The 20,609-nt window shown below is 41.0% G+C and overlaps 1 protein-coding gene across 5 annotated transcripts in view; it reads right to left on the bottom strand.

Annotated features, from left to right (window-relative positions):
* FYN (FYN proto-oncogene, Src family tyrosine kinase) overlaps positions 1–20,609 on the bottom strand; it is a 186,300-nt gene that overhangs the window by 77,093 nt on the left and 88,598 nt on the right. Inside the window, exon 1 of one of the 5 annotated variants that reach the window (XM_006760170.2) lies at positions 14,103–14,121. The exons of the other annotated variants lie outside the window; for them this stretch is intronic. The gene's annotated coding sequence lies outside the window, so the exon portion shown is untranslated. Of the gene's footprint in view, positions 1–14,102; positions 14,122–20,609 lie in introns of those variants that run through there. 5 annotated transcript variants of the gene reach the window in all.

The following is a 20,609-nucleotide window of genomic DNA, read 5'->3' as shown; positions in this document are numbered from 1 at the left end:
ATGCTCGCCCTTTATGAAGAGTTGGAGAATAGCCATCTTGCCTTCCCCAGAGGAATTAACTGTAGAAGGTGAAATATAGAACTCTCTCTCTCTCTCTCTCTCTCTCTCTCTCTCTCTCTCTCTCTCACCCACACACACACACGCCCACACGAACACACAGGCGACAAAGCTTTGCATCCACATTAGTGCCCACACCTGTGTCCTGGCAAGGATTTAAGAAAAGACTTTCTCTAATTCCTGTCTGAATGGACAGTTACCTATTCCATGGGTTTCTAATATATATTGGCAGTGTGTGGCGCTCTTGATTCTCAGAGTTCACAGTGGCCTTCAGCCTGGGGTAGTTTATGCTGAAGACAAAAGAGTAGCTACTTGGCAGATAATGCTCTTCAGGCCTTAGGGAGGGCACTCAGCTGGAAAGATTTGTTTTCCTTGGAGATCGGAAGTGCTTTTCCAGCAATTATTTGATCTTTCCTGGGAACTCGTACTTTTGAACAATCTCCCAGACTGGCGGGAGCACATGGGTTTCTATTCTGGTCTGGGCATGATCACTAACCAGACGTGTGACTTTGGGCAAATCATCTGGCCTTTATTTCACCTCAGTTTTCTTATTTGCCTGTAGGGACAATTATCCCTTCCCTGCTTAATTCACGGGATTCCTGTGAAGATAAAACAAAGAGGTATATGTGAAGGTATGTAGGAAATGTAAAAAAGCTAACTTATTGGTAGTTGCTATTTGTATTATGTCTTTCACTTTTTTCCTGTCCTGGTGTACATTATTAGTGGTATGTTCTGGGTTTCTCTCTCAGAACTGGGTAGGAATTTCCTGCAGAAAAGGAGAGGTAGAGAGTGCCACCCAGGAAGAGAGCACTGTCAGGTTCTGGCTCCCGCTTGGACAAAGAAAACAAAGAGAGCAGGACCAGAACACGGGAACACTGTCCCAGAAAGTCTGCGTTTGCTAGGCCCCCAGAACATTCTGGTTCTTATCTGTATCCTTTCAGAGGTCCCACAAAGAAGGCCACTGCAGTGTTGAATGAATGAACAAATGAATGAATCCACCCACCCCACCACCCACCATTTATGGACCAATACTATGTACCCAGCAGTGTGCACAGAACACAAAGATGCAAAGGGCCATCCCTATAGCTGAAGAATGTACAGCCAGCAGGAGAAGGCGGTCATGGGAAGGATTTGTTCTGCTCCATGTGGCAAGTGTGCTCTCCTGAATAAACAGACGTGGGCCTCTGAGGAGCTCAGGCATGTTTGGGTCACTCCAACCAAGAGGAAGCTGGGACAGATTCTCAGGATGGGCATCCTAGCTGGGATTGCGGGGAGGGTGCTGAAGGAATGGGGTGAGCCCAGTGCTCCCCAGACGGAGGAACAACTCCGTGAGGCACAGATGCAGGAAGGAGCATTCCTGAATCTGTGCCTCAATCTGGGTTGGTGTGACAAATGCCAAAAGTGTGTAGGTGGACAAGCAGAAAGTTAGACAGGGGCCTAAATGTGAAAGAGGAAGCAGGCCACCGAGGCCTCTGAGCAGAGTTACACAACAGATTCGTATTTCAGAAAGATTACTAAACAGCAGGAAGGATGGACTGGAGTGAGAGGTTGAGGGGCTGAGTAACTGATTTAATATTTAATGTTAACATTTACATTTCACAACACAGAACACAAAAAAGTCCTGGTTCTTTTTGTAATCTTTGCAAATTCCAAATTAACACAATCAACCATAAATTAGGGAGGGACTATATGCCTTCCAAAAAATATTCTTCAAGTAATAAATTTGTGTTGCACAACTTACAAAACATTGATTTCCTATAAATCTAGGACAATCTCTGTGGAAAGGAAGTACTGTAGTACTACTCCATCTTCTAAGTGTGGCTGCCATTGGTGGACCATGTCCAAAAGAAACAGGAAACTGTTCTCCCACTCTGCATCTGGTACAAAAAGGGCTAGTAGCCAGCTTTGGAAAAAAATACCTCAGAAATAAAAAAAGAATTTCTAATAATTTGGGGAGGTTTAGTAAGTATTATGTATTTTTCAGTTCCTTCCCTCTTTCTTCATAGTTTTTTTTCTTAAGCTTAGGTGTCATTCCCATGCAGTTCAATGTGTAGATGTTAAGTGTACAGCTCAATAAGTCCTGACAAATGTCTATGCCTGTATAAACTAAGAGAGAACATTTTCATCGCCCTAGAAAGATCCGTCAGGACCCTTTTGCAGTCAATCCCATTCAGGGAGACCACAGTGGTGACTTCGATCACCATAGATTAGTTGTCTGCTCCAGGAGTTCCTATAAATGTAATCATATTCTTTGAATCTACTTATTTTTTTATTTATCCACGATAATGTACATTTCAGTAGTTCATATTGCTGAGTAGTATAGTTTTTATTGCTTTATTCATTACAGTAGTTTTTATTGCCAAGCAGTATTCCATGGTATAAATATAAGACTATTTGGTATGTTTTTAATGGCTCTCTTTTGCTAAAATATGCAACTGCTACCCCAGGCCAACAAAAAAGAGAAGGCGTGAGTGTGCAGGTCAAGTGAAGTGGCGGCTGTTCTCTATGAGGCAGGCAGTGACTTTCTATGTGAGCTTCATCTTCTGGACCTTCCCACAGCATCAGGGGCTAAAACCTCAGGCAAACCAGGAAAACCAAGAGAGAGACCATCCTTAGTATTATCTGAGTGCTCACGTCTGGCTCACAGGAGCAGATGAAAGATGGTTCCCAAAAGAGAGATGCCAACTTACGGAGAATTCAGGTACTCATGATGAATGGTTAGACAAACAACTTAGATAGCTATAATATTCTTTAAAGAATTAAAATGTGTCCACAGGCCCAGGATTCGATATTGGTTTCCCACCTAAATGTCAATGTTTTACTCTTACAAGCAGACCGAGGAAGTTGAGAGTAAGAAAGTGATGCAAACATATGCTAAGAGCTCACCAGTTTTCAGTAGCAGAACTGTACTATGTCACGAGTGCCAAGTCACTACTCGGCATGACTTTAGCTCTGTTCAACCAAAGAGTGATACCTGGGAGCTTCAGGGAGAGCCAATGAACTCCAGCCAAAAGGGTTTATTGGGCAGCAGAGGCAAAAGGCAAGGGAGGAAGGGAGTTATCTTGAAAGTCTTATATTAAAAAAATATATTTTCCCTTTACTCCATGGAACTGTTTAAAGAAGCAACCCAAATGACACCCAAAACACTTACTCTGCCTTCTCCAGTACAGCTGTCACAATTCACTATGAAAATCATATAAGAACGTGCTCTGAGGACTTGAAACACACTATCTGGGTCAGCTCCTCCCCCCGCCATTGTTACTATTGCTATGCTGCAGGAGCTAGTCATTTTGGCTCCAACATTCCCGTTATCATTGGAAGTGAGGTTGGTTCGAACAATCATGCTGAAGACACATTGCAATCAAAAAGCGCTCAGCTCTGGGTGGAGCCTGGTTTGGTTCCAGGAATCACAAGGATAATGTCCTAAAAAAACACTGGTAGGCTTCCTTTCCATTTTTCAGAAGAGATACACCTATTTGCTCTCTATTTTGTCTATCCCCCTTTTCTGAAGTAATTGCAAAGTAAATAATAAAAATAACTATCATTTTTGTTGAGCAATAACTATGAGTCAGATACTATGTTTTATGCTTCATCCTCACAAATCGTTGGGGGTAGGCACTACTATTATTTCTACTTGAATAATAACAAAAATAAAACACAGCATCGGCTTTTACAGTTATTCATTACAATTCCATGTGTTGCCTTTGGCTAGCTGGGTTGGAGGTGGAGGTTGGGAGATGTGAAAGATGATGCGTGAACAGAAAGTGAAATATCCCCTTCTTTGATCTTGCTCCTCACATATCTTAACATTAAATTTTATAATTAGGTCAAAGTGAGAGATGAACTGTTGAAAGCTACAGCTAAAGTTGAACAATTATTTCTTGGAAGTTTGTTAATGAGAGATACAGGCTTTGGAGTATATTCATTCTGGTAGCAGTCACAGTAGAAGACATCTCATAAAGAAAAGTCCTGTAGAACATATCCACAGGAAACAGCTGCAGCTGCTAAGGGAACTTTGACATTAAGGAAGTACGGAACTTCATGGAATTCGAGGAAGGCAGGAGTAATATATCACACAGAAACACTTCCATGGCAAGGGTTGGGCCACGTTTTCAATAGATGCACTCATTTTACAGCAGTTCATGCTTGTTTACCTCTCTCTGGGTTTTCAGGAGATAAGCTCGGCCTATCAAGAGCAAAAGTTAAAAGAAATGTGAACTAGACACAGAGACATTTATAATTTCAAGGGTGAGGGGACTGTGGTTTGTGCGAACTTGGGCCTGTTCAGCTGTCCAGACCTCACTGTCCAGTATGGTATGTAGCACTAACCACACAAGATGTGAAATACGTAACCGCACTTCAAAGGTGTAGATTGAAGAAAAGAATGTGAAATATCTCATTAATCACTTTTAAGATATTGGCTGCAAGTTGAAATGAGAATGTTTGGGATATGTTGTTTTAAATAAAATATATTATTAAAATTACTTCGATCTGTTTCTTTTTTTAAAAAAAAGTGGCTGAGTGAATGTTAAAAAAGTAAAACAACAACAACTGTGTTGTCTGCACTATGGTTTGTATTATATGTCTATGGACAGCACTGGAATAGATATTTAATAACTGAAAAGATTAACCTAAGTTGAAGGTTTGAGGTATTTAATCAAAAGTGGTAAACTGTCTTGTGACATATGTTCCCTAAGAGGTGAATACAATGATTTAATAGAAAGCAGCCATGCCTACTGCTCTTCCGCCCTGACCCACTGGTGACCTCAGGTCAGCCACTCACTCCTCCTGCGCCGAGTCTCCATAATGACTGGTCCAGATAATCGTGACTATCCTTCTAGCACTAACATTTTGAGTCTGTGGCAAACGCCTAGCGGCTGGTAGCTCATGGGTGAAGGTGAACGAAAAATCACCCTGTATTTGCTCAATATTTGTAGCCCCAAATGTTGCCTGCTGATCTCTCACATGTGAGGCACTTTTGATTAAGTCTTTCTGGAGAAACGGCTGAAATGTAACAGCAATAATAACTGTGTTTATGATATACAGATTGGGCTCCCTAAAGAAAGGATGACTCCATTTGCTTTGTGCACCCAAATAAGTAGGTTTTATGTTGATAAGATTATACTTCTAACATGAAAACACTTAAGATCTCCTAAAAAACCCAACAAATACTTAATAAAAAGATTCTAAAATATCCATGAGGGAGGGGGGTGGAAACAGAACCAGTTATTCTTTTAGTTCAGCTTCTACCCTTTTCTATTTATTTTCAGAGCATCTAATTATCTGCTGGAAGTTATTTTGTAACTCCCAGGCAAACTTTATGATTCTAAAGGTTTTCCTTAAAGGGTAAAAAATGTCAATTGGTAGCTCAATTATAACTAATTGGGTAAAGTTCCAGTATAATAGAAGATAAATGGCATTCATGATCCCATAAATACTTGAAGTAAATGTATTCTCAAAATCTATGGGTGGAAACAAATGTGGAATTAAGAAAGTGTAGTGAATAATGCCTATACTGTAGGATGATAATCTTCCTTATTGTAAGACTTGCAGAAATATTGCATGATCTCCCCTGGAAAGAATCTCATATTTTATATCCCTATTTTTGTAGAATTTCCCTGTTATTTCTAATTTTAATCTGACATCTTGAACTTCTGACCATGTAGTGACAGTGTGTTCAACAGCTACTAAAATACTTGTTCATTTTGAAGCAGTCCTTGCTTTTAGTCCCATGGCTCTGTATTCCTTCAATTGTGACCTTCTGTAACATGACTATGTCACTAATATTGATAAGCCGTGCCTGCACTAGAAATAACCCAAGAAATACCTGGTAAGAAAAGAAATGCTAGACATGCAGGCTCTTCCCTTCTCTTGCCTTCTTTCCTCCTTTCTTCTTTCTTTTCTTTTCTTTTATTTTCTTTTCTTTCTTTTTTAGCTAATCTATCCATATCATGCCAATAGAATTCAGGTCATTTTTGTTTTTGTACTAATATTGAAGGTAAGTTGGAAATTATGACTGAATTGCCAAAACAAATGGCTTGTGCTTCAGATATTCCATACTTTGGGGAAACTTTATTTTAATTTAATTTTATCTTTTTAAAGCAAGAAAGACCCATCTGGAGTGGCTCAGTTGGCTGAGTGTCGTTCTATGCATTGAAGGGTTGCCAGTTCAATTCTTGGTCAGGGCATATATGAAAGGCAACTGACCTCTCTCTCTCTCTCTCTCTCTCTCTCTCTCTCTCTCTCTTTCTCTCTCAGCATGCTCTCAGGTGAGGATTAAAAAAATAAGCAGGAGAGGGCTCCAACATCACAGAACAAGGAAAGGCTAGATTGGCCTCCTTTGCTTTTGAAATTGGTGGTGTAGGAGTTGGTCAACCCATGAATGAGAGCGAGTCTCTGTGGGGCAACTGTGCAAGATAGCAATTTGACTTGAAAAAGGAAAAAATAACCCTGCATTTCTTTCCCCTTTCCACTACCTATAGAACCACATTTGAAAAAACAAACAAACAAATACTAAGAGAAGCTGATAATAAAGAATAGCTTCTGGCTGGCTTTTCCTGAGCATTTCATACCATTATTCCTTTGTTCAACCTCATTCCCAATTACTGCACTGTTCTCGGGGCACAGGGATAGGACGTCTGGGAAACATAACACATTAGCGCAACTGTTTTCTCTGTGAATTCTTTTCAGCATCTTTACATGGCAACAGGAAGGATGTGGGCTCCCTTTCAGATTCAAATGAGATAAATGAGCCCTCGCTCAGGTAGACAACATCAAGCCTGAGAAAGCCAGAACCACCAATCTCTAGGTGGGGTAATCATTTCATCCTGGGCCTTAATCTCTATTTTTAACATTAGATCCCTAGCCCACCCTTCACTTAAAATAAGTAGAACAACAACAACAACAAAAGCCCCAAACAAACAAAACCCTGCTCACATAGTACAACCCAAGTGTCCTCTTCTATGAGAGAATTGTGATTTTTAGATTTGAAGAGCAATGTTTTCAATGTACTTGTGGATGTTTTAAATTGTGTGGGACGAATGTTCTCAAGTGGCAGTGTCTCCTTTCAAATAACTTCTGAAGCTTAAAGACTGTGGTAGGAAAAGCTCATTATACCTTCTTCCCAAATTTATATTCCTAAGCATGTAAAGTCAGAGACAACGCATTTTTCATGTAGCAAACAATCAAATATGAGACTTTTGTTTTAATGCTTAAAACTGAATCTTTATTACCAACACTTCCACATGAAGCTCAAAGCAAAAGTATGGAAAAGAATATGGTGCAGTGTTGGACAAATACCTTATTTGTAACTTTTGAAACTGACACTTGTTAATTCTATTAGTCAAAACTGTGTGATCTTGGTAAATTATCCTCTCTTGAGTGTCAATGACAGTCAGCCAGCACCTATCCACCTGACTTTCTAGTAGGTGCCTGGCCCATGGCGTGCTAATAAGGTGAATAAGCTATTGTTCCAGTACCAGAACAGCTTTAGATACAACAAGTACATAAATAATTCTACATAAAACATCTGTCACTTGGAAGTTACATAGTGCTAACGGGAGCTTAGTGGTGGAAGAAGTAACTTCCAAAAGAGGGATCAGTTAGGGCTGATTTAAGCATTTAGTTTATCGCTTGGGAGAGGAGCAAGATTTCTAAGTCTAGAAATGCATTGGGACATTCCTGTCCTCAGGAACTTTTGGGACAAAGATGGGCACCAGGAAGGCCTGGGAGAATTTAGGGAAGAGTGATGAATCCACTAGGTGGCGTAGGGCTTGAGGAATGGGAAGGTGGCTGAGAGAGAGAGAGAGAGAGAGAGAGAGAGAGAGAGAGAGAGAAGATACTGGACTGAATTTGAAGTGTGGCAGGAGTTCTGAGCAAGTGACTTGATCAGGTAGCTCTACACAGGATGGCTCAGCCAAAGGAGCACCTGAAAGAGGGACACACACTAGGAAGCAGTCTAAGCCAGTGTTAATGCATCTTTAGGGAGATGATGGTGAGGGTGGGATAGAGGGATAGACAAGGCTGTTGACTGGTAGACTGGATTGGGGGACATAGTTTATGTCTAATATTCTAGTATTTGCTAGGTTAGCATAAGTGAGGGAAACTGTTAAACTGAATGCCCACAAAACAGGTATAAAAATAGCTTTGGGTGAAATTCAGCCCTATTTTTGTATTTGTAATCTCAACATTAATTGGTTTTATGAAAAAAATAAATCTTATGTAAAAAGTGTCAAAGTGCTAGATGAGGAGAGAAAAACCAAATTTGGGTAATCCTACTACAGTGTTTCAGCATTTGCTCTGATGGTTCATATAGAGTGGTCGCAGAGGAGAGAGTGAGCCCACCTTCTATTGTGATAGGGATCAGAAAAATGTGGCTGTCTATGAACTTCAGCAAGCATCACCCAAAAAGGCCTCTCACAACCCTTTGGGAATAAGATTGGAAAATGTGGGCTGGATACTAAGGCAATGGAGTGAATAATATTATTTAGATGGGGCTGATCAGTGAGACCAAGTCCACCGGTGAGAAGGTGACCTCTAGGGACATAAAACAGAGCGTTGAGCTCTTCAACAACATTGCCAACATCTTAGCTAAAGTTATGGAAAACTTGCTTGCTAAAATGTTCAGATTCAACAAATTTTTGGAAGGATAGGAAATATTGTAGGTGATAATCTCAAGACAAAATATCTTGATAGACTAGAGTAATGGGCCAGAAATGAGATGATAAAATTAGTGAAGGGAAATGTAAGGACCTGAACAAAAACCTCTTGCATAAGAACAGGATGGGGGACATGTGGTTTAGCAGCAGCACGTGTGAAAAAGATTGGGGGTGGGGTGGGGGCGCAGGTTGGCTGAAAGTAATTTCAATTTGAGTCAGTTGTTTAACCTGGCTGCTTAAAAGCCAGTGTGACCTAATGTGGTATTTACTGAAATACAGCAGTCGGTCTGGCCTTAGTTAAGTTGGGGCTTAGCAAGTCTGAACTTTTGAGTTTTTAAGGAGCAATGATAATATAATTTTAGGCACCAAGAGACAGAGACCAGTTCAAAGGGCTGTCCCTCTATTTCTTACTGAATACAATGCTAAGCAATAGTAAGCTATTACCTGTATTGTCTGTCTGAAGGTAGGACTCTTCAAATGTCTGAACAGTTCTGGGTCCCAAGCTGGGGTTTGCTTTCTTGGTGGTTAGAGAGGATTATGAGGATAAGGGGTGAAGTGCCTTTGACTTAACAGTCAACTCCCTGCAAGCACAGTACTACCTTCCCTCAGTGTTAACACTGGACTCTGACACTCTCAAAACTAATGCTTTATGTCAGCAAATGAAGGGCAAGCTTCCTCCTACCCCTATTAGAAATACAGAAAGCAAAAGAGCAAAATTTCTAAGCAAAATTGAATTTAAAAAAAAACAACCCAGGAAATTTGTTGCTATGTGTTGTTCTTCCTCGTGCAGTGTGCCACTGATCCTCAGGAAAAGGATCACATGGGTCTGGGTGCACATGATCATGAACAGCAGGCAAGAGTCATGGTCTCTTATTCTTAACTAGTGGCCCAGTGCACGAAATTCGTGCACTTGGGGAGGGAGGAATCCCCCAGCCTGGCCTGTGCCCTGTCACAGTGTGGGAGCCCTGTGATCCATCGCCTCAAAGAGGTAGGCCCTGCCCACCCATCCAGGGCTCCTCAATGGATGGCCCCAAAGAGGTAGGCCGGAGCTGTGGGAGACCTGCAGACCCGGGCCGGGCTGTGGCAGAGGCCTGCGGATCCCCGAAGGTAGGGCTACAGCAGAGGCCTCCCTCTGTGCACGCCTGCCTAATCCCAAAGGCCTTCACCACTCCGCCCTCGTCCCCAATGCTGCAAAACCCCGCCCACCCGCACCTGCTAATTGGTCGTTACTGTGATGGCATCCCAACCAATTTGCATATTACCCTATTATTAGATAGATTGCTTCCCTTGAGAGAGAGAAATGGTTACAGGATGGGGTAAGTGGGTTTTAGCCTCAGTATTGGATATTTTCCTGAGGTGCTTCATTAATAATTATCTTATAAAATATTCCTTAAAACATTTACACCCCTCTCCCCCGCCGCCACACACACATACCGGTGTGTGTGTGTGCAATTTGAAAGTCACTACATAAAATCTAGAACTTGTTCAGAAAACAGTAATCAGGATGTTTAGAAGACCTGGAATTATGGGGGTGGGTGTGGAAACTAATACAAAACCTGAAATTGTTTATCCTAGAGAAAAAGACATTTTCAGCAGTCTTTTAAAAAAACCTGTTGGGTATTATATGGAAGGATATTTTCTGATTTGTTTTAATAATGAGAACTTCCCAAAGATGATAGAAACTATCTGGACACTATTGATGTTCTTGCAGAACTTAGCTATAACAGATACTGGTTGAACTACACAAACTTTAAGGCTCCTTCAAAGCACATCAGCTCTAAGATTTCATGATATATTTTTTTTCTTCTTCCATGAAATAGCCCATAGTGTTGAAGCCAGAAAGGTTATCAGAAGATGTTAGCCTTGGGGCTAGGGTTCTGAGAAACTGGATTCCTGGTTGCATAAAAGCTGAAGGAAGGAATTCACATTTTGCCAGTAAACAGTTCTTCAATAGTCTTCCTGGGAAGTGGATTTCACCAGATATAAAGCAAATCACTAGAATTATAAGGATAAAGTGACATAGTGAGAGGATTAATAAGTATATAAAAGATTTGAACAACACAAAAGGTTTAATCAAATGGATATACTTAGAACTCTATTTCCCCAGCCCCTATTAGAAAGTATGTATTTTAAAAAGTCATGGGATGTTTTTTAAAAACTGATCACATCTAAGGCCATGAACCAAGTATCAATAAATTTTGTGATACTGGTACCACACAAACAACATTCTTTGACAACAATAGATTTTTTAAAGGTAGACTTCAAAAAAAGATTACTAAAAAACTAATTTGGAAATTTAAAAGCACACTGCTAATAACTAATGAATCAAAGAAGAAATAATTATGATAATTATAATATTCTTAGAACAGAGTGATGATAAAAAATGTTCCATATGAGAATTTGTCAGATGCTGCTAAAGTTGTAATTAAGTCTTACCCTAGAAAGAAAAAGAAAATGAATGAGTATCCAATTTAAGAAGTGAGAAAGTGAACAAAAGTAAATCCAATGAAATTAGAAGAAAGTAATAAAGGGAAATAATTCATAAAATCATAAAACACACATTCTCTAGAGAAGATTATCAAAGGAAAAACTATTTCAAAAGATCAATAAAATAGATAAGTCATCGAAACTGATCAAGTAAAACACAAAGAAGGGACTAATAATGATATTGGGAATGAGAGTGAGAACATAACTACATTTTTAGCAGAGATTAAAAAATAGGAGCATACTATGAACTATTATATGCCATGTTTGAAAATTTTAATGAAATGAAGAACTCATAGAAAAATACCACTTATTACTGAAACAAGATGAGAGAGAGAAACCTGAATATTTTTATAACCATTAAAGAAATGGATTCGTCTTAAAGAAAACAAAAGCAGTAACATCTGGTTCAGACGGTTTTAGAGTGAAAAGAGGCAAGTGTCAGAGATAACAAATGGGAAAGAACTAGTGTAACCTCAGCACCAAAATCAGACAAGGACAGTAGGAAAAAAAAGGAAATTATAGTCCAATCTCAGATATAAACACAAACATAAAAATCCTAAAAAAAAAAAATCAGCAAACTGAATCCAGCAGTTCATAAAATAGTTCATGGCTAATTTGGATTTTTACCAATAACGCAAAGAATGGTTTAACTTTAGAAAACTCATGATAGCAATTACCTCACTCTCAGATTAAAAGGAAAAGAACCCTATGATATTATTAATAGGCACAGAAAAAGCATTAAATAAAATTCAACACTTACTTGTGATTTTAAAAAATAGGAACTTGTAGCACACTAGGATCAGAAGGGGGACTTTTTTAACCTGATGAAAAGTATTTATTAAAACCCAATATAGGCATTATACTCAATGGTGAAATGTTAAATTGGGAACAAGCTAAGAGGGTGTGCTCTCTCTACTATGTTTTAACACAGTACTGCAGGTCCTAGCCAGAGTGGTAGGACAAGAAAAAAAATACATAAAAAATTGAAAAAGAAGAAGTAAAACATAATTATTTATACATATGATTGGTTAAACAGAAAACCTAAGAAAAATACAGATAAATTATTAGAATTGGAGGCTTTACCAAACTGCCAAGTATTAGTTCAATATGAAAAACTGTGTTTCTATGTATCAGCAACAGTTAGACAAATTAAAAAAAACAGATCACTGTACTTATTTTTCTTGACCTTCATCTCTTCTTCTTCAACACATATCTAACTCAGATAATCATAGGATAATAATTACTAGGAAAAACAAGTAATCTAATGATATTACAAAACTCTGACAGGCAGGGAAGATAATTTCATGGAAAACTTAGAGGATTCTATAGTTCTATTCTATGTTTCCCTCAAAAAATTTTTCACTGAAAAAACATACACACTGAGATGCTGTAGATGGGGTTACCTTGAACTGTGAATCACCCATTTTACTGGAAATGAAACACAAGCAAGAAGTTCCAGACCTTTGCAAACCAATAGGAACCAGCCCTCCAAATGCATCTCATACCCGGAAGGATTCGGGCATCTTACAGGGAGATATTGTCAAGAGGTCGGCAGAGAGAGAGGGTTAAGAACGTTCTGAATGTTTGGTTCTTCATCTATATGAAGGTAATACTGAAGGCTACTTATATTTTGTGATTGTTGAAATTTCACTACAATCAAGCACAATATAACATTTACCAGGTCCAACTAAGACCCCTAAATTATTATTCTATATTTGAATACATCCATCAGCATGGCGCTTGGTCTTCCTGTTTTTAATAGTCTTAGGGAAGCATACTATGGCACCTACAATTCTTTTCCACTCAGGTTTGATTAATTATCATTTTCAATGAAGTAATAATACAAATGAGATAAAACTTCATGGAGAACTTTCTATATTCATTTGGATCTGACTGGGCAATTCACTCAATAAAAACAAGATGATCTGAAAATACTATATTATAATGTTGTTTTAAAAAATGTTTAAAACCTAACTCACTGGAAACAACAAAAATGAGCAAAAATAGGAGACTGCTTTCCTATTTGACTGATTAAATAAATTATGGTACATTCCTATAGCGAAATAGGATGTAGTGCTAAGATCATATTGTAAAATAAACTGTAGTGACACCAAAAACATTCATGGTATACTGTCAAGTTAAAACAAAAAGATATAAAACATTAAGTTCAATTTGAAATAATTTTTAAATCTTCCAAATTCACATCAGAAAAGGACTTTAAGCAATACACTAATGTGTGATAATCTCTGAATGATGGAGTAACTGGTGACTTTTGTTTCGTCCTTGGTGCTTTTCTGCACTTCTGAGTAGTCTGCACTGGGGGTGTGCACTGATGCAGATACTATTTTAAAGAGTTCATCACGATGAAAATATCTAGAGTTCATATAGCACAAATTTCTGGAGCTCTCCAAAACACTAAGTACAGTTTCATAGAAGCCAAAACAATCAATGAAAACAGTGTCCTACTGACAGTCCTGCTGGAGGCTATTCTATTCTGTTCTTATTCCTGTTCGACCGCTGCAGCGGTAATATTTGGCCTTCAGTACATCAGTGCCCCGGGAGACACTGAAAAGGTTCAGTGCCCATCCCAAGGAGACCTTTACTTCCCTGAGCTTAATCTCATACCGCCAGCAAAGGGACAATGCCCCCCAGCTCAGAATCTGAGGTAGCAGGAAATTAATGAGAATTCTGTTTGCCACCTTCATAAAGCCGCTTCTCTGCTTAGTAACTTTCTCCAGCTCTCTAGCCTGGCTTCCAGGAATTCACCCAGGGCCCCCAGATCTCTTTCATCAGTTTCCATGGCCCCAACACGAACTTCATCCAGGATGGAATATACCTCCACACAAATGTCCACACAATTCCCACATCTCATCCATCCGCCAGGCCCCAAGCCAGTCTTACCGGCCAGAAGCCTTCCTCTCAGTTCCTCAGCCTCACATCGCTCTCTGTCTCTCAATTCTTTGGCTTATCCCCTGGGGTTGATCATGTGAGGGTGAGGCTTTCACATTATTTCAGTGTTTCCTGGGCATGGCAGGGTTTCCTAAGAGTTGGGCCAAGTTCTGTATCTCTTTGATGCTGCCCATTGCCCTCTCTTAGCTCCTAGTACAGGGCTGCAATGTAGTAGGTCCTCAAATCCAGGAGACAGGCTTTTTAAGGTGGGTGAGTTTGCTGGCACCTTTCCCAACAACAGCTTTACGAGTAATCTATCCCTTTCAGTCAATCTGCTCCCTTCCCTCCCTCTTTCTGCTTATCCCATCCTTAAGAGAGAGAATGACATTTCCCTTGCTCACTCTTCTCAGCGTATATCCATATGGTTTCCTTCCATATCTTTAGCTCTCATTTAGCTGCACTAACGAATGGCCAATCATCAACATGGACAATCCACGAGGGTGCCCAGGCCTCTTGCTTTCTGGCTCCCAGGCACTCAGACACTCGAAGCGGGCTGTACTCCTTGGGCCTGTTCCCATAGAGGACTGTGCACCTTTCAGTTTCTCCCTAGTTCTTCCCCTTGCTTTTCAGGACTTTGGTGGTTAACATTATCCATTCATTTATTCACCCACTCATTCATCTCCTAGTTCTAGAGCACTTTCTGTGTGCTCAGCACTGTAACTTAAACTCACAGTTGAAGAACTAGTGTCCCCAACTAGACTGGAAGCTCCCTGAGGCAAAGGTTGTCTGCTACAATTATTTAAATGTCACCAGAGAATCTAGTAGTGTGCTCATACAGTGTTTGGAAAATATGAAACTGACTGACAGATAGGAGAAAGGAACAAAGCAAAAGGCTACAGTTTTTATTCTAGTTCTCTCCCCTGTGTTGTTTGACCAGAAACAATATAGAGACAAGGACTCCAGCAGAGGGAGTACAACCTTCATTTTTTTGTGGGAGGGGGGAAGCCTCTGGCCAGGCCACATGAGACAGTTATGTATGTAAAAGTACTCTTAACGTTGCAGAATATTTTACAAATATGAGTGCCATCATCATCACGACGTAGCCATACAGTGGTGTGAAAACTTTCATTCCAAACAATAATCAACCAAGTCACCCCATCCTGCACACTCCTGCAACCAGCAGCAACATACACCCTGAAAGGAAAGCTGACAGCCTGACAAAACCCAAATGGAAAATAAAATGAGCAAGAACAGCTACACCCAAAGAAAGCAAAACCACACTGCTTGGAGGAAGAAATCCTCTAATTGCCTCCACACTCCAGCTCGCTTCCATCTGCTTGCATTTAAGGAAGCCCAACTACTGGGCTCCTGGCAGCTGCGGAGAAGAAAGGAAATGCTCCCCAAGTGCTTGGATGGCTGCGGCAGACAAGGACGGAAGGTCCACAAACAAAGCTCAACTGCAAATCGAGCAACAGACTTAATGTTTGCTATGCCAAACTGAGTGAACACTCTCCCCTGGTTCTGAGACCACATGCAATGATACCGGAAGTCATTCTTGGAGAAGGCGCAGCAGCAGGCGTGGTCAGGAATGCTGAAGTGGTCTGCTCATCTGTCCGCAGCAGCCTAGGAGCCTCCCGAGGCGGGAGTCACAAGGCCCGGGCTGCAATTAGGCTTCCTGTGGGGAAGTGACCGGGAGCACAGGCACCCACACTCCTCGGTGTGGTGTAGCTAGCTCAGTCTCCCTCCGGGCCCGCCCCTGGCAAACTCCCAGGTGGCAATCTTTGTTTTTAGAAATGCCAACCTTTTGATTCTGGCCTCATTATGATCATTTCTCCCAGACCCTCCCTACCTTAAGCTCACCAATCCTCAGTCTCCAGTCGGCTCCCAGCCCTCACCCTTTCCGGCTGCCCCATGCTTAGGACCTTCCTGAGGAAGCACCCTGAGGAGCAATTAGACAGTATAATTTTTTTAAATCACAGCTTCTTGGATAACAGGCAGTCCCAAAACAAAACTGTGGTGCACAGATGCCAAGAGACAAGACGTGTTCACACCACCAGCTATAGGCAGGGATATGAGCCCTCATCTCACACCTACAACGTATCACACATATGACAGAAAAGGGAACCACTTGCTATGGGCCCCAGACTATGTTGGGAGACTTCACATATTTTATCTGAATTCAAATCTTACAATGAACGCATGAGATTCAGCAACTGTCCCCAAGTGTCACAGCCAGTAATGGTGAAGTTGGGATTCATGTCCAGGTCTAGGTACAAAGCCTGCTCTTCTAGCCTGTTCTGCCTGACACTTCAGGGTGAAGGAAGCTGATGGAGTAGTTAACTCAAGAGATAGATACCTCTTAAGGGCTTTAAACTCTGCTCAGAGTATAGTGAAAGAAGAACAGCATAACAGTATAAACACCAGTGAGTCACACGGGCCCCAGGATTCAATCGGAGTTTTGGAAATTAGTGTGAATGATTATTATTGGGAACTTCTTGATTTTCTGGTAGGACCTTAGTTTTGCAGTTTCTGAGGACCCTGGAAGATTCTGGAGAGGCAGCTTTCATACGCCTAAGCAGCCCTCTCCTCCACAGCAAGCTAATGCTTTTCCTGGGCCAGAAGCATGTGGCCTCAAGCACTGAAGGGCAGGATGGGTAATAGCAATGACAGCCAAGCTTGGGCTGCTGGACATTCCGGGCTCTGACAGGAGTGGGAGAGGGGCCCACCCAGGCTCTCCTGGTACCATCAGCCACAAAACGCCCCGAGGAATCCCGTGGACAGTGCATCTTTGCCTCCAACCAGCAACCCCAGCACAGCAGACTGCTCAGCTGTTCCTGACCGGGCCAGCTCACCATCAGAGCAGGGTCTGCATTACATCGTGGAGTAGTGTGGAAGGCTCTATGTGTATGATGTAGTGTTTAAACAATTGATTATGCCCTTCCACACACAGGAGCAGCTTCAACATGTAGGCTGCATGCATGCAAAATGTTCTGTTGGGTAAATGTTGGGATCCCACCTAAGATGCCGGAACTGGAAAAGAGAATTGTCCACTATTACGCCTGGTTCTGGTCTTTCACGGAGGGCAACAGCGAGGCTTCCTGAGCTGTCCACAGTGGAGGGGCCACCCTGGGAGAGGCTTTGCTTTTGCAACTGGCTTTCTGAGTTCTCTAAGACCTCACTGGTTAATGTTAATTGGGTACATCAAGCAATTTCTATCCCTGGCTTGCTATTTTTAAGATTAAAATTCAACCAAGGCTCCAATCTGTCTCTTTGGAGCAGGTACCAACAGGATAGGTATCTGAAAATAGCTTGTGTGTCTTGTCCTCCGCTTGATGGTTAAGACAAAATTTGCTCCTCCCCAACATTTTATGGTGAAAACTTCAAACATAAACTTTTAATAATTTTACACTGAACATCCATGTACTACCACTTAACTCCTAACATTGATTAACATTATACCATATTTGCTTTTATCACATAGCTATCTCTCTATCCATACTGTAAAAAGTTTTAACTACACATTTTTTTTATGGTCCTTATTTTTTCCAAAGTGCAGCTTCGGGGGAAAGCATGCCTTTCAAACAACTCTGGGTGTGAATCCCTGCTTGAGTGCTCTGAGCTGGGAGACTTCAGGCAGGTGTGTAATGTCTTGGAGCTTCAGCTTCCTAAGTCGTAAACTGTGGGTAACAATGCACAGGGGTGCTATGAGGAATAAATACAGTAAGGTGTGTGTGGGTGTGTGTGGGGGGGGCACCTGTAGGGACAGGTAACCAATTCTTAGTTCACAAACTAGCTCTCTTTCTGATCTATGAAACACATCTGAATTAGTAAAAAAAAAAATAGTGACAATAATACAGATACAGATGAAAGGAGAATGGCAGAATGTCGGTAATTGTGGGGCTGAGGGAGGGATCCATGGGGTCCATTATGCTATAATGTTTACTTTCCATAAATTTTAAATTCCATAATAAAACAACAAGATGTTAAAAAATATGACTGGTCACTGGATTTTGTCAAGAAAAAAAAAGGAACACTGTATTTGAAAAATGCAATATGTGTCCTCTGAGGAAGTAATAAGAAGTGATGACACTGGGGTTAGCAGTACAGGGCTGGGGAGGCCCTGGGTGCTCTCAGTCTTGGGGGTGGGGTGAAGGGGAGGAGGAAGGACAGGGCTTGCGTGCTCTGTAAATGCTCCCCAGGTGGCAGGTTCACTGTGGGTGAGAACCTTTGTACTGGCAGAAAAGTGAGACACCACACTTTCCGTCATATTAATTGTGAGAAAGATTGTGGTTATTACTTGTTGACTGAAAACTTCAGCTTTAGGAAAAGTGAAAATCGATCATGAGAGACCCAAGCTAATTGGATTTGAGCTGGGCCCAACTCAACTTCTCTGCACCTCAGGTTGTTAACCTGTAGACCGGGAAGGCAGGACCAGATTCCTTCATGGCAGAGTAAGAGCAGAGGACTCTACCTGCACCCTTCTCCATCACTCCGAACTCGAGAATAATTCTGCTAAAAACAATTGGATTAACGCACCAGGTTTTATCCTCAGCCAGCACTGCAACAACTGAGGCTCATCTGGAGAAGCACTGCTATTTATCTGTCAGTTCTGCTTCAGTTCCTCTCCTGGGAACACGCTTAGGGACTCTCTGGTGACTCATTATCACAGTTAAATATACACAAAGAACAAGGAGTGCAGGATGGATAAAACAGACAGATTCCATTCCCGTCTTAAGGATCTAGAGAACAATTTCAAAAAGAAAAATTCTACAGATAATATTCAGAGGGAAATGTATTTGTGTTCTTTCAAAGCTACAGATGAACTATCTGCTATTGTGTTGTTAACCTTCTAATGAATAAATGCCAGGTTTTATAATAATATGCCAGTTAAGTAATACTTCCATGAAACCTAACTTTCCTTTTCTTCAAAATTCAAACACCCCTGAAATCAAATCCCAAGAATATCAATTTTTATTTAAAAGAGAAAGTTAAGCACAAACAGACAAGCAGTGAATTCCATTTCTAAACAAAGCCTTGGCTGACTCAAGGGGGCCTCCGCCAGCAGCAGTGTGGATGCTGAGAACTGGTGACTTGACTGATGAGTGTCAGAATGTATATAGAGTAGTTGCCAATATTAAAAAGTTGGAATGGTTAATATACAGATCAAGATTTCTGACAGTGCTGGGCCCACATTGCCTGAGAGCCAGTAACATTTGCCCCTTTTAAGTAAGTGTGGCTTGTGTTTCTCCAGCTGCACACCCCCTCCTATCTGACTTTCTTTGTTTTGAACCTACCAAATCAGGTAGGCATTTGTCTAAGGCAGTGGTTCTCAACCTTGGCCGCACAGTAGAATCACCTGGGAATCTTTTTAAAATCCTGATTTCTGGGCCTCATTCTCCGGAAATTCTGTTTCTTTGTTATGGGGTGGGGCCACAACATTAGTAACAAAGAAACAGAATTTCTGGAGGATGAGGCCCAGAAATCAGGATTTTAAAAAGATTCCCAGGTGATTCTAATGTGCAGCCAAGGTTGAGAACCACTGGTCTAAGGTAAGAACTAGGGCAGTGACACAGTCAGGGTTGGGGATCAGAGGGTACATGGAAGAGTAGAGAAGCCCTGGCAAACCTCTAGTGATCTTAGTTCTACTGGAGCTGTGTGACCTTGGGCAAGTCCATTCACTAGTCTGAACTGCTATGTGGGAAGAAAGTGAAAGAGTTCTATAGGTAAGGGTCCTGTGTGGTACCTGACATGTAGTAAATGCTCTGCTAGAGTTACACCTTCTTATCCCACAGGCAAGAAAGAAAAATGTTTGGCACAATCTATCATCACAAAAAAATCTAGCTGACCACTGGGTAAGCAGCTAAAAAATCATTCTTGTAAACTTAGGAAGGCCTAGATCATTCACTATAAGTAGTTGAAGAAGAGAAAACAAAGGATAAAAAATATCAGACATGATCCCAAAGTAATGATGACCAAGGCAAGGATTATCCACTTATATTCAGAGCACTGCAAGGTGGGGGGAGGGAAGTGAATGGACAGGATGTTCACAAAGGAACCACACACCAGCCCAAAGATGCCTGACTGACTCAAAGTGTATCCTGAACACTGGTGAGCTCCGGTTACCATCTTACCCAAGAGATCAGATGGGAGGACAAGGTGACATCCTCCACCTCTGTATGTGATACAACATCAAGCATGCGATGCCACCAATGAAGTATTCTTGCCAAAGGCTGTTAACCTGCATCTAACAACAAGCTTCTAGATCTAACAATTTTCAGGCAGTGAGGCGTTAAGTTAACCCCGTAAAGAAACAGACAATCCCAGAGTGCAGGACGTTCTACACCACAACCAGCAAGTCTGAAGAAGGACTTGATAGTAGAATATGTTATGAAATCATTGTTAAATTTCTTAGGTATGATCATAGTATTGTTATGTAAAAGAATGTCCCTATTCTTGGCAGATACATGATGAAATATGTAGAGTTAAAATGTCAAGATGTGTGTAATTTTCAAATGGTGC

This window comes from Myotis davidii, unplaced genomic scaffold (assembly GCF_000327345.1).
Source record: "Myotis davidii unplaced genomic scaffold, ASM32734v1 scaffold196, whole genome shotgun sequence".
In the NCBI taxonomy this organism is placed as follows: Eukaryota; Metazoa; Chordata; class Mammalia; order Chiroptera; family Vespertilionidae; genus Myotis; species Myotis davidii.
This window is presented reverse-complemented; position numbering and strand designations above follow the sequence as displayed.